The following is a 12,030-nucleotide window of genomic DNA, read 5'->3' as shown; positions in this document are numbered from 1 at the left end:
TAGGCGAGGGGACACAGGAGTGTGGGAGTTCTGAAGTGATTAGGTAAAGGGGGCTCCTCAGGTTCTCCTTGTCCAGGCTCCTGGCTTTTCTTGGGCGGATGAGTCTCAGACAGAGGCCCAGAACTAGTAGCCAAAACTTCTGGCTGACTAGTCCTGTGGGGAGAAAGTTCAAGGAATTTCTTGAGAAAATTCTTTCAGGTTCCTAGGCTGTTAAAGGGTCAGGGTCACATTTCCTTCCTGAAATTATAGGAAAAGTTGCCTTTTGTTTTTCTTATTCCTTGCTTTCCTGAGATGAGGCTACCGGTCTTCAGCCATTTTTGAAATCCACTAAAATTTTCTGGAACAATTCCTTTTAGATTGGTCTCTTGTTGGAAAGGTTTGAAAATCTTTGCAGTGAGTTCTCCTTTAGACTTCCTAATCTCAGAATCACACTTTCCCAACCCCCTAAATTTCAAAATGGAGTTATAACTGCCAGCTTTTCCTGCCAGGATCAGAGTTGAGTGTTGGAAGGGCTTTGAAAACTCTGAATCCTATTCTAATATGAGAGGCCAATTTTTTTTTTAAATATGTGAACAGTATCATTTTTACTAGGGAAAAGTGAAAATAATATTTTTAAAAATTGTTTAGAGGGTTTGGTTTTAATATCAATGAACTTTCTTTGTGGGTAAAATAGGCAAGATGGCAACTGTTGGGTCTTCAGCCACTAAGGTAGTTTAGATTGCATAGAAGAAGCTTTAGTGTCCATTCTTGGAGGACTATCTCTGCCCTGCTGTCCCTTTTCATATATGAGCTACAGTTTTATTTTTAAAGGGCTCAGGGACATGTTCTCAGAGCTCCCTGGATTTTGTTACATCTTGTCCTTATAAATCAGCAAAACGAGGAAAAGCCTGTTGTATTTTCTGGGGCTTTCACTGAACAGGAATTCTGGAGAGTTGGGATCTATTTCAAGGTTGGCTGAGAAACTTTTTTTTTTTTTTTTAAGTGTCAGATGAGAAAGAGGGCAAGGCTGAGGCTTCTTGAGTTTGAATCCTGAATCAGACTTACTCTTTTACAACATTTGCCAAGTGTGTAGGTGTTTAAGGCTACATCTTTTCAAAGGTAAATGTCATTACTATGAAAATGTGGATTGCAGGTAGACTTTGCTGTCACTCAGCATAAAAGGCTGAAAGCTAAAAGATAATCCCGAGCAGCAGCTCTGATGGTAATTTGACCCAGTGCTTTTTAGCTCCCAGGGTCACTGTCAGCTTTGTGTTCAGGTACAAGAAGGGAGGATATTAATGGTTTTCCTGATGAAACTGCTCTTCTTTGAGTCCATTTGAACTACTTCGTCTTTAGTTTGTGAAAAAACTTGTAAGAGTCCCAGGAACCACTGTGGGGGGTAGTTGGGGGGCATTGTAAGTTTAGGAATTAGCCTTTTTCTCCAAAATTTGTACCTAGGATTATATTACGTATTCACTGAGAATGGGAGATCTACTTAAAATGAAGGTTACAATTTGTTTCCGTTTGTGAAAGGAGAAAGTGGGCATCATGGGGAGAAAGGAAATTGGTAGAAGGCCGTGCTCCATAAAGCTTCATAGAATTAGGAAAAAATCAGAAATGGAAAAGATCTAAGAGGTCATCTTCATTCCTCCCACCACTTCAGGGGCCAGTACAGTATCATTCCATATGGAATCCTTTTCTTGTCTTGTCCAACATGGTATTAAATATCTCTAGGAATGTAGTTTTCACCACTCCTGTGGGAGAAAGTTCTTTTGTCCCATAGGTTTTTGTCGGTAAATTTCTCCTGAATTTTCCCTTTATATTCTCCAAATATGTGAACATTCCTTTTTGCACTGTTTTAGATATTTATCTTCAAAATAATTTCTTTGTTGTGAGTGTCAGCTTCAAAAAAAAGGTTTCCTCTTAGCTGTTTTTTTTATCTAGACTACCTGGATTTAATTCTTTTAAAACTTTCTTTAAAGTCAGTCCTTCCAGACACTAATCTGTTTTATTGCTCCTAGCTGAACTCCTTTTGATTTATGTCTCCCTGGTAATAAGATGCTCTGAACTATATCAGTATTTGAGGCCTTTGCACAGCTAAAGAGAGTAGGAATGCCCTGTTTCTGTCCTTTGATGCTCACATATCCTTAAATCACCCATATTGTCTTGTTACATGTGTTGCAGAATTAAAGGCAAAAATGGTTTTTTTATAGGCTCAGCAATTTTGTAAATATTATACTTCAGTCATCACTTTTCATCTAGTGATAACTATCATCATAATGAGCCTCATAAAATAATTAGGTTTTCTCAGTAAATGGCTGTATAATAGGGTCATTTGGGCATAAGTACCTAATTTTTTAAAAAAAGAGATGTATTGGCTTAAACATAGTATAGAATAATGACATACGTTTTGAATAATTAGATATAGCTACTGGCACATGATGAAACTGAGTGACATAGGGAGGAGAATATGGAATTTGGATTCAGAAAACCTGTATTTCAGGCCTGACTCTATCACTTATGAATATGTGGCCCTGGGCTTGCTGCTTCTGTATAATATATGGATGATGATAATGCCTGCTATGCATTGCTTCTGAGAGGTAATGTGTATAAAATATTTTGTCAACTGCAAAGGCTAAATATGAAGGCTAAATATTCCTACTTTTATTAAAGGCAGCTTCAGAAATTTATAATATATATATTTAATATTTTAAAGTGGAACTAAGAAGTAAATAAAATGCAGTAGACCAAAGAAGAAAGACCATAGAAGAAAGGAGATAGAATTAGGGAATTGTTTGAGAGGGTTAAGAAAATTAGGGAGAATTCTCTTTAAGAAGTGGAGGTGGAGAACATAAGAGTGATTATTTTTTTGTGTGTGGTAATGAGAGACTAATACTTAGTTTTGTTATATACTAACATTTAAATGAACTGATACCCAGCTTGGGTAATGTACACTTTTCTGGTTAATGCATTCGTATTGCTACCTTGATGTGATTTTTTGTTTTTGTTGTTTTTCTCTGAACTAACTGAGCAATTAGCAAGTCATGTGGCTTGTATTTTCTGAATACTTTCAAAGCATTTTAAGGCAGCTGCATTTCCTCTTTCTAAAGTCACTGTTTATATATCACTTTGGGAGCTTCTCTAGTTAGTCCTTTAATACAGTTACCTATTCCACTTTAGCTTAGGCAACTTGAATTTCATACAAACATGATGGAAGAAATGAAAATAGGAAATAGGATTATTCTTCATACTTTGGGGTCTTACCCTGTGCCTAACTTCCTTTCGGTTCTATGTGATGTTACGCTATTCTTGCTCCTAACAAAGAAATCATAGGTTAATCTTTTGTTCTTAAATTTATTTTGCTACAGTCTGCTCCTCTTTGTTATATATTCAGTGTGCTTTATTTGTATGCCTGTCTCTTTACTGCCATAATCATATCTTTAATCAAGGTATATACCATTTATTGTGCACATCAAAAGCCAGTTTAATATTTTTAAAAAATCATGTTCATCATGTCACTCTTTTGCTGGAAATATTTTGATTATTTTTGGATTGCTTACAGGAAATGTTCAAACTCCTCAACTTGCCATTCAAAACCTTTTTAAAATCTCAGCTTATCTTTTGTACTCTTATGTTTTCATATACCTTTTATTGCAGCTTTGCTTGATTTTCACTGTTTCCTTAAAACACCTTTATCTCAACCCCTTGTGTTCAGCCGTTCTGTCTGTGCTTTAAATGCCTTTTTCTTGGCTTTGTTAAAATCTTACAACCCACTTTACCCAATTTTGCAAGTGCCCCTTATTTCCACAAGCCTTTCCTGAACAGGTCATTTCATAGTTATCTTTTCTTTCTTTGGACGGTTGCAGCTTTCTTTCTTTTGGCCCCTTCTGTCTTTTACTTTTTAATAGAATGTAAATTATTAATAGAAAGGGACCATATATAATTGTTGCATATCCCAAAATGTCTAGCATTCTGTCTAACACAGAGTAGAACTTCAGCAAATATTTCTAGATGCCTACTAGGTTAAAAGCATGTTAAAGGCACTGGAAAAATGGAGGTTGCCAATGAAGAAATGTGTAAACACATACATAAAGATTCTATTCATTTTTTACCTTCAATGCATTTTCCCATGAAGTCCATTCTTAGTATTTGTTTAATGACATACTTCATTATTTTAACTGTGTTCTCTTTATCTTTGGTAGTCTAAGTGCCTTGGTTTAATACTGTATGTTAAATCAACTTTACCACCTGATTTAAAGCCTTGCACTGGACTCACACTTTTTTTTTTTTTTTATCATATCTGTTTCTTCTTTGCCTTTACTTTAGCTTTGCTTGGTTGACCTTTTGTAGTCTCTACATCTAATTTTCCACCTCACAGTTTAATAGTACCTTTTCACAAATTTAAATGTTGTTTTCAATTTTCATTTCCTGAAAATTTTTGCTTCTGAGAGCTTCTGAAATCCTAAATAATGAATGTGGAGTACACTTTGTAAACTCTAAGGCACTATACAACTAATATTATTGTTCTCCTTTTGCCAGGAAGTTTTCCTAGTTTTAGTAGAGGTGAGGTAGTTAGTTCTTTGTCTTTCTATTCTCAGTCCATCCATCAGGACATATGACATAAGAACAGCACAACTGCCAAAATACATATTTGCCTTGAACATACACACTTTGCACTGTCTCACTTTATTTTCCATAAATGTTTCTTGAAATTCAACTATGTTTAACAAGTCTTTATTGATTACCTGATCTGTGTTTAGTTTGATGCTGGACAAAATGGCAGATTATCAAACAAATAAAAGATACAGTACCATATCAACATTAGAGCACAACTGTAATTATTGCTGTAGGCAAGATCCACTAATCAGTATTAAAATAAGTAGGCATAGTTTAAAGCAAAATGGGATATTTGCATAGCACCAAACATTTTTCTCATAGTATTAATTAATTATTGTGGTGGTTTTAGCATATGGCCACCAATTCTTTGATACATTTAGGATGTGGAGCTTCTGTTCTCTGCTTGAGTGTGGGCTGGATTTAACAACTTGTTTCTAAAGAAGAGAGTCTGTAAGGGGGAAAATAGTAACTTTACAGTGGAGAAGCTGTCGGATATCATTTCAACAAAGTGATCAAGGTTAACATCAGCAGATGAGTCATGTTGATATCATGTATTCCCTGATATCATGTGATGAGAGGACACTTTACCTTTGTGATATTCTTTCCTCAAATCCATAACTCTCTGTAAATATGAGAAAACACTAGTCAAATTGAAGGATACCCTACAAAATACTTGACCTTTCCCCTTCAGAAAACATTGTCCCAGCTATCAATGATGTAATAGTTTGTTAGTGAGATAACATTTATAATGATAAAACTGAAGAGTAACACAAAGATAATATAGAATATAGAAGTGCTAAGTGGAACAAAATAGTTTGCTAGAGTGTGACAGGGAAAATAGAGATGAGTACTGGCTGGACTTACGTGGGAGTTAGGTTGGGCCTTGTGAAATATAGAGATGAAGAGAGAAGACATATTCAAAGGAAAGAGCATGAGGCAAAGCTGAATTATGTGTTTGGGCAATATTACCCTATTTACCACCCTGCCTAAATAGAAGGTACATGTTAGAAATTATATTAGTTCATATTGCTAGAAGCATAACATTTCTTTTTATAGAAGCCTATTTGCATACTTTTGTTAATTCAGAAATGTGTATAATTTAAGTTATGAAAGCACATATTAGAAAATATTCTAAGAATATTTTCTTAGAATGAATATTCTAAATGAATAGAATGAATATTCTAAATGAATAGAATGAATATTCTAAATGAATAGAATGAATATTCTAAAAATATTCATTTTTCTCAAATGTCTAGTTTGGATTTAAAGAAGTTCTAGTGTAATGTATTTTTGTTAGCTTCAAAATATGTAATTACAAAAGAAGAAAGTACATGTGGAAGAGTAAAGTTTGGTTGCGTAAATCCAGATCAGATGATGGGAATGTTGAATTTTAAGCATAGTAAAATGGGATTGGCCCTATAGGAAAATAGAGGCTATTATAAATATTTTTACTCTACTGGAGAAGGGAAGACATGTTTTCAACATGGGCGGTGACCCTTGCCCTTCCCCATTTTTATCTAAATCATTGCACACATTCATATACTTTAGCTAAAGTGTGTTACAACTGCACTTGATGAGGTTTGAGTTATGAAGCATGTTTGAAGGACAGATAATTTAAAACTAAATTATTAATTTGGTTCTTATAGGGTATATAAAGTAAAGGTTTTAGGATTTGCTTGATAATTTTTATCACTCTTCTTTTATAGAGTAAAAACAGGCTACTATTTCATGTTTATTCACTCATGAATATACTCATTGAACAGGAAGCTAGTTCCAGGCTCGTTTGGTGCTGAGGCTGAGAAGATGAATGAGGCCCAGGTACAGTTGTCAAATTATATACTCCTGACCTCTTATCACTTCACAGCATCAGCCAAAAATAGTTTCTAAAGATTTTTTAGGCCAAGAAAAGCCTCCATTCCAAGGTCAGCATTTAGCATTTCATGATTTGTCTGCCAGCAGATTTAGAAGGATTTGACACAATTTAATATTATATTAAAGGGTGTCAGAAATTACCTGAAGTTTTATGTGTATTTTATTCTGCCTTTTGGAAACAAAGTGGATGTATTTTCTGTAATTTTTGAAATTTGGTACCCAGGTCCGGAGTGCTAGTTGCAGCTCACTATAGATACCCCTGTGAATTTAATGTGGCATCTCACAAAGATAGTTATCATGCCATTTGCTCACAGTTTAGTAATTGTGGATCTGTCTAGTGCTGGAAGTGGTAGAGAAGAGATATGAAAACTCTGGTCTACTGCTTGTAGAGTTGACTTAATTTCAGTGAATCAGAAAATAGGTATTTCAATCACAACCCCTTTTTACATAATTTATCACCTGATAATTGGGTACAAAGGTAATCCACAAATTGTTGTGTGTTCCTGTTGTGTTGCTGTTGCCAATACCAGATACCACTATTTCTCTTGCCATATTTATTTACATCCTCTCTTCTGTTCTCCCAAGGCCTCCTGGTGTCATGGGTACCTCACGGAAGAAAAGAAATTTCTTTCAAAATTCCGTGGGCCTCTTCAGCCTGCCAGTCACATGGTCTGGGTTTGTAGAGGCAGGAGCCTCTTCTGAGAATCCTTCATCAAAGTGGATTAGATGTTAAGACTCTTAACGTCTGTGCTTCTTAGTACCTTAATCAAATTTTCAGCTGTCTCAGTCTGTGAACAATGGATTGGAACTCTGAACAGTGTGTGTGTATATATGAGACAGAAAGAGATAAAAATAGAGAGTATGAATACATGAGCATGAAAGAATTTTGTGTGTTTTGTTTTTTTTGCACTTGTCCACAGATAGTGATGTAGACAAGTAAATACACATTGGTGGACTAGTAGCTAGTACTGTGGAGGTTCCCTGGTGGCTCAGACAGTAGAGAATCTGTCTGCAATGAGGGAGACCTGGGTTGGGAAGATCCCCTAGAGAAGGAAATGGCAACCCACTCCACTATCTTGCCTGGAGATTCCATGGACAGAGGAGGCTGGCAGGCTGTAGTCCACGGGGTCACAAAGAGCTGGACACAACTGGGTGGCTGACACAGCTAGTGCTGTAGAAGGTATAGATATCTTGTTGGACTCCTTTGTCTTTTGGTTTCATAATCAGTTTTCTTCACTTTAGTACAGTGGAAGACTATAATTTTGCTTAATTCAATACATGGTTTTTGATTATAAATCATATCCCAAGCTTAGTGCTAGATACTGTGGCTACGCAGGAGGAATAGAATATGAACCATACTCTTAAAGTGGTCTTACATATTCAAAAGAATTTTTCAATGGTCTTGAGTATCATGTTTCTTTTTTAATCAGACTAATCTTTGTCAAGTCTTTCCACTTTGCTCATCCTATACCCTCTACCTGAACACTGATTTTCTGTCCTGAATTAAAATTTTTACTTGTCCTTCAAAGCTGTGCCCAAATTCCCCTTTTCATTGAGGTTTCTGGTGGGCCAGTCCTTATTAATCCTCCTTCATTCTCAAAATTTTTCTGAAATTCTTCTCTGAATTATTGATCTAATTTAGTCCAAGTGCCCCAGAATTTATGTTTGATTGACTTAAGCAGACATCATTTTTGTCTCTAGGAATTTAAAATTAAAACACTGTGGTTGATATACACATAAAAATCCATATAGAGATAACTATCATACATTGCATGGAACAGACACATGAAGTAAAACAAAGTATTTATATTATTTACAAACCTTAATGCATGTGTTTTGCTTTTTGTGTAGTGAAGAATGAAGAATGAAAACTATAAACTGCATATTTAGAAAAGATGGGGTACATATCTGTATCTGTATGTTTGAATTGAGGGATTTGGAAATTGAACCAGTACCTTGTTTTTTACTTGCCCTGGGTAAAAACACCTTGAAAGATGGAAGATGAGATTGGAAAGCTGGGAAAAGTTGAATTGCTCAGATTTGGGTTATTATCTTAGAAATACTATGGAAGGATGGATATTCCCCTGCTGCTTAATAAGAATAATAGTAATATTATCTAACATTGTTGGGTGCTTCTTATGTGTTAAATACTATTTTAAGGAATTTACAGAGATTAATATTTAATCTTATCAGCCCTATGAAGAAAGTATTTTTCCTACTTGATAAATGGGGAAACTGAGGCGAAGATTGGTTCAGTTCAGTTCAGTCGCTCAGTCGTGTCCGACTCTTTGCGACCCCATGAACTGCAGCACGCCAGGCCTCCCTTCCATCACCAACTCCCGGAGTCCACCCAAACTCACATCCATCGAGTCGGTGATGCCATCCAGCCATCTCATCCTCTGTTGTCCCCTTCTCCTCCTGCCCCCAATATCTCCCAGTATCAGAGTCTTTTCCGATGAGTCAACTCTTCGCATGAGGTGACCAAAGTATTGGAGTTTCAGCTTTAGCATCAGTCCTTCCAGAGAATACCCGGGACTGATCTCCTTTAGATTGGTTAACTTGCCCAAAATCACCTAGGTAAAGAGTTGTAGAGCAGGGAGTCAGTGACATCATTTGTTAAACCTGAAGGCTTAAGTAGAGCCTGTGTTAATGAACTTGTTTTTCTACTAATTAAATGGGTCATTGTGTAACTTGTTAACTTTCCTAAAGTCTTTGTTATCCATAAAATGAAGAAAATGGATCCCAGTGTCTGCTTGGGGCATCTAATTCTAAGATTCTGTGAGTTAGAGATCTCCTCAGACATACAAGGTGTGTAGGAAAAAATAGCAGTGGGAACAGGATATGATATATTCAAAGGTTAAAGGATGTGGAACAAGCTATAGGAGTTCAGAGAAGGAGGTTAAATGAGAGCTGGAGTGGTCAGGACAGGTGCCTAGGAGGAGAGATCTTGATCTGGCCTTAAGGGTAACTAATAATAATAATGCTTAATAATAGCATTTTGTTTTGAGTTCTGTTTTACATATATTATCTCATTTAGTTCTTAAATCAATCTGTTGACAAACGTGTGTGTGCTCAAATGTGTATGTGTGTGTATGAAGAAATGGGGACTCAGAAAAGACATGTCACATGCTGAAGGTCATAAGATGAGTAGTTAGTGCAACTAGGATTAGAACCCAGTCCTGTTTTCTCTACACCATACTTAGATAAGAGAGATCCAGTCTTTGATTCATTCACTAATTCATTTATTTGTCCATTTATCTATCAGGTGCTCAGAAGCCCTATACCAAGTATCATGGAACATTAAAAAAGAAATGTGTATCCATAGACCCTCCCATGAGGGTATTCAAAGGTCTTGTGGGTTAGGACACAAAATACGTGTTAGGAAAAACAAAAGAATAATCACAGAGAGACACATGAGCAATTAAAAGAGATGGTTGTCACTTTTTATAATGTGTTTGCTTGTGTGCTGGGGTCTAGTTTAGTCTCCGGTTCTTTTTGAACTGTTCTTCATTGACAAACTTCTGGACAGGCTGCAGGATGTCATTTTTTGTAGATTTTGCATCTGAATTTCAGAATCCCTTGAGATTGTAATCCAAACCCAGAGTGAGGTTAGAACTAGTTCAGAGAATGACACAGAGGGGACTTTGTAGAGTGCTGTGTAGATGCCAGTATCACTTGAGACTTCCAACAAAGAAATTAGAAGCCTTTAAGTTCAGGCATTCATTAGGAATCACAGTGTACCCAGTGAGAGGGATTCATTTACCACAGAGGAGGCCCATACTGAGTAAGCAGTTCAGTCAGTTCAGTTCAGTCACTCAGTCATGTCCGACTCTTTGTGACCCCATGAATCGCAGCATGCCAGGCCTCCCTGTCCATCACCAACTCCCGGAGTTCACTCAAACTCACGTCCTTTGAGTCAGTGATGCCATCCAGCCATCTCATCCTCTGTTGTCCCCTTCTCCTCCTGCTCCCAATCCCTCCCAGCATCAGAGTCTTTTCCATTGAGTCAACTCTTTGCATGAGGTGGCCAAAGTACTGGAGTTTCAGCTTTAGCATAATTCCTTCCAAAGAATACCCAGGACTGATCTCCTTTAGAATGGACTGGTTGGATCTCCTTGCAGTCCAAGGGACGAGCTGGAAATAGAATATGAGCTTTTGGTGATGGTCACTAAACCATGCGCATTTAACAAAATGTTTGCGATCACCATTGAGATAAATCTTTATGTGTCTCTCAGTACCATAATGGGCTTCCCAGTTGGCGCTGGTGATAAAGAACCTGCCTGCCAATGCAGGAGATATACGAGATGTGTGTTCAATTCCTAGGTTGGGAAGATCCCCTGGAGAAGGGCATAGCACTCCAGTATTTTTGCCTGGAGAATCCCATGGACAAAGGAGCCTTAGTCCATAAGGTCACAAAGAGTTGAACACGACTGAAGCTACTTATCATGCATATGCACAGTGCCCTAATATGTATACTCTTCATCTGAATGTTTATTTCTTTGCTGCTGCTAAGTCGCTTCAGTCGTGTCCAACTCTGTGCGACCCCGTAGACGGCAGCCCACGAGGCTCTCCTGTCCCTGGGATTCTCCAGGCAAGAACATTGGAGTGGGTTGCCATTTCCTTCTCCAGTGCATGAAAGTGAAAAGTGAAAGTGAAGTCGCTCAGTTGTGTCTGACTCTTAGGGACCCCATGGACGCAGCCTACAAGGCCCTTCCATCCATGGGATTTGCCAGGCAGGAGTACTGGAGTGGGTTGCCATTGCCTTCTCCTATTTTCTTGCAGTTGTTGGAAACAAAAACAGATTGTGGACTTACTGGCCATTATGAATCCTCTAGGAAGAGTAGACTCAGGTTAAATTCACTGTGTTGTAGATTCAAAAGAAACTGCAGTTCAGGTTTAGCCAAGTTATAACCCATAGGTGAAACTAAACATGTAACCTGAAACCATTAGAAAAATAAATGCTATTGTTTCATAGAACATTTGTAGAAGCAAATGAATGGTACCCCAGCCCAAAGGTCAGGATTTTCAACAACTGGCTGTAGAAAACTTACACTTATTAAATGTCACTAGGGGTTTTTGTGTAGTGGATGACTGAGGTCTTTTGTTTCTTCTATTTTCCTCGTGGCAATAAAGTTGAAATTTAGAAAGCTTTCAAAATGAAATTTCTCATAGAAGTTATAACCACAGGTTTTAAGTTTTCATCACCTAAATGTGGAACAGAACGATTGACAATTTGCGGGGGAGGGAAAGAGAGATTTGAGGACACATGTGGTGTGCATCAAGAATCAGTGTAAATCAGGAAGGTGTGGTAAGGGGGATTTCCTGTGTTACAGACCTGCTGAAATAATGCTCCCCCACCTGCCATCAGTACATTCCAAATTAAGGTGCTGGCCTTTGCTGACACCTTGCAGGGATGGTGTGCCCCTTACCTGACACGTTGTAGTTTCCTTGAAGCTTCAATCAACAGTTGGCTGCTAGGAGAGGTCATCCTGGGGATAATGTGTTACTTTGATTGTGTCCTTTCTTTTGTACCTGATGAGTTTGGCTGGTACGTACCTGTGG

This window comes from Bubalus kerabau, chromosome 22 (assembly GCF_029407905.1).
Source record: "Bubalus kerabau isolate K-KA32 ecotype Philippines breed swamp buffalo chromosome 22, PCC_UOA_SB_1v2, whole genome shotgun sequence".
Taxonomy (NCBI): Eukaryota; Metazoa; Chordata; class Mammalia; order Artiodactyla; family Bovidae; genus Bubalus; species Bubalus kerabau.
Note: the sequence above shows the minus strand (reverse complement) of the source record.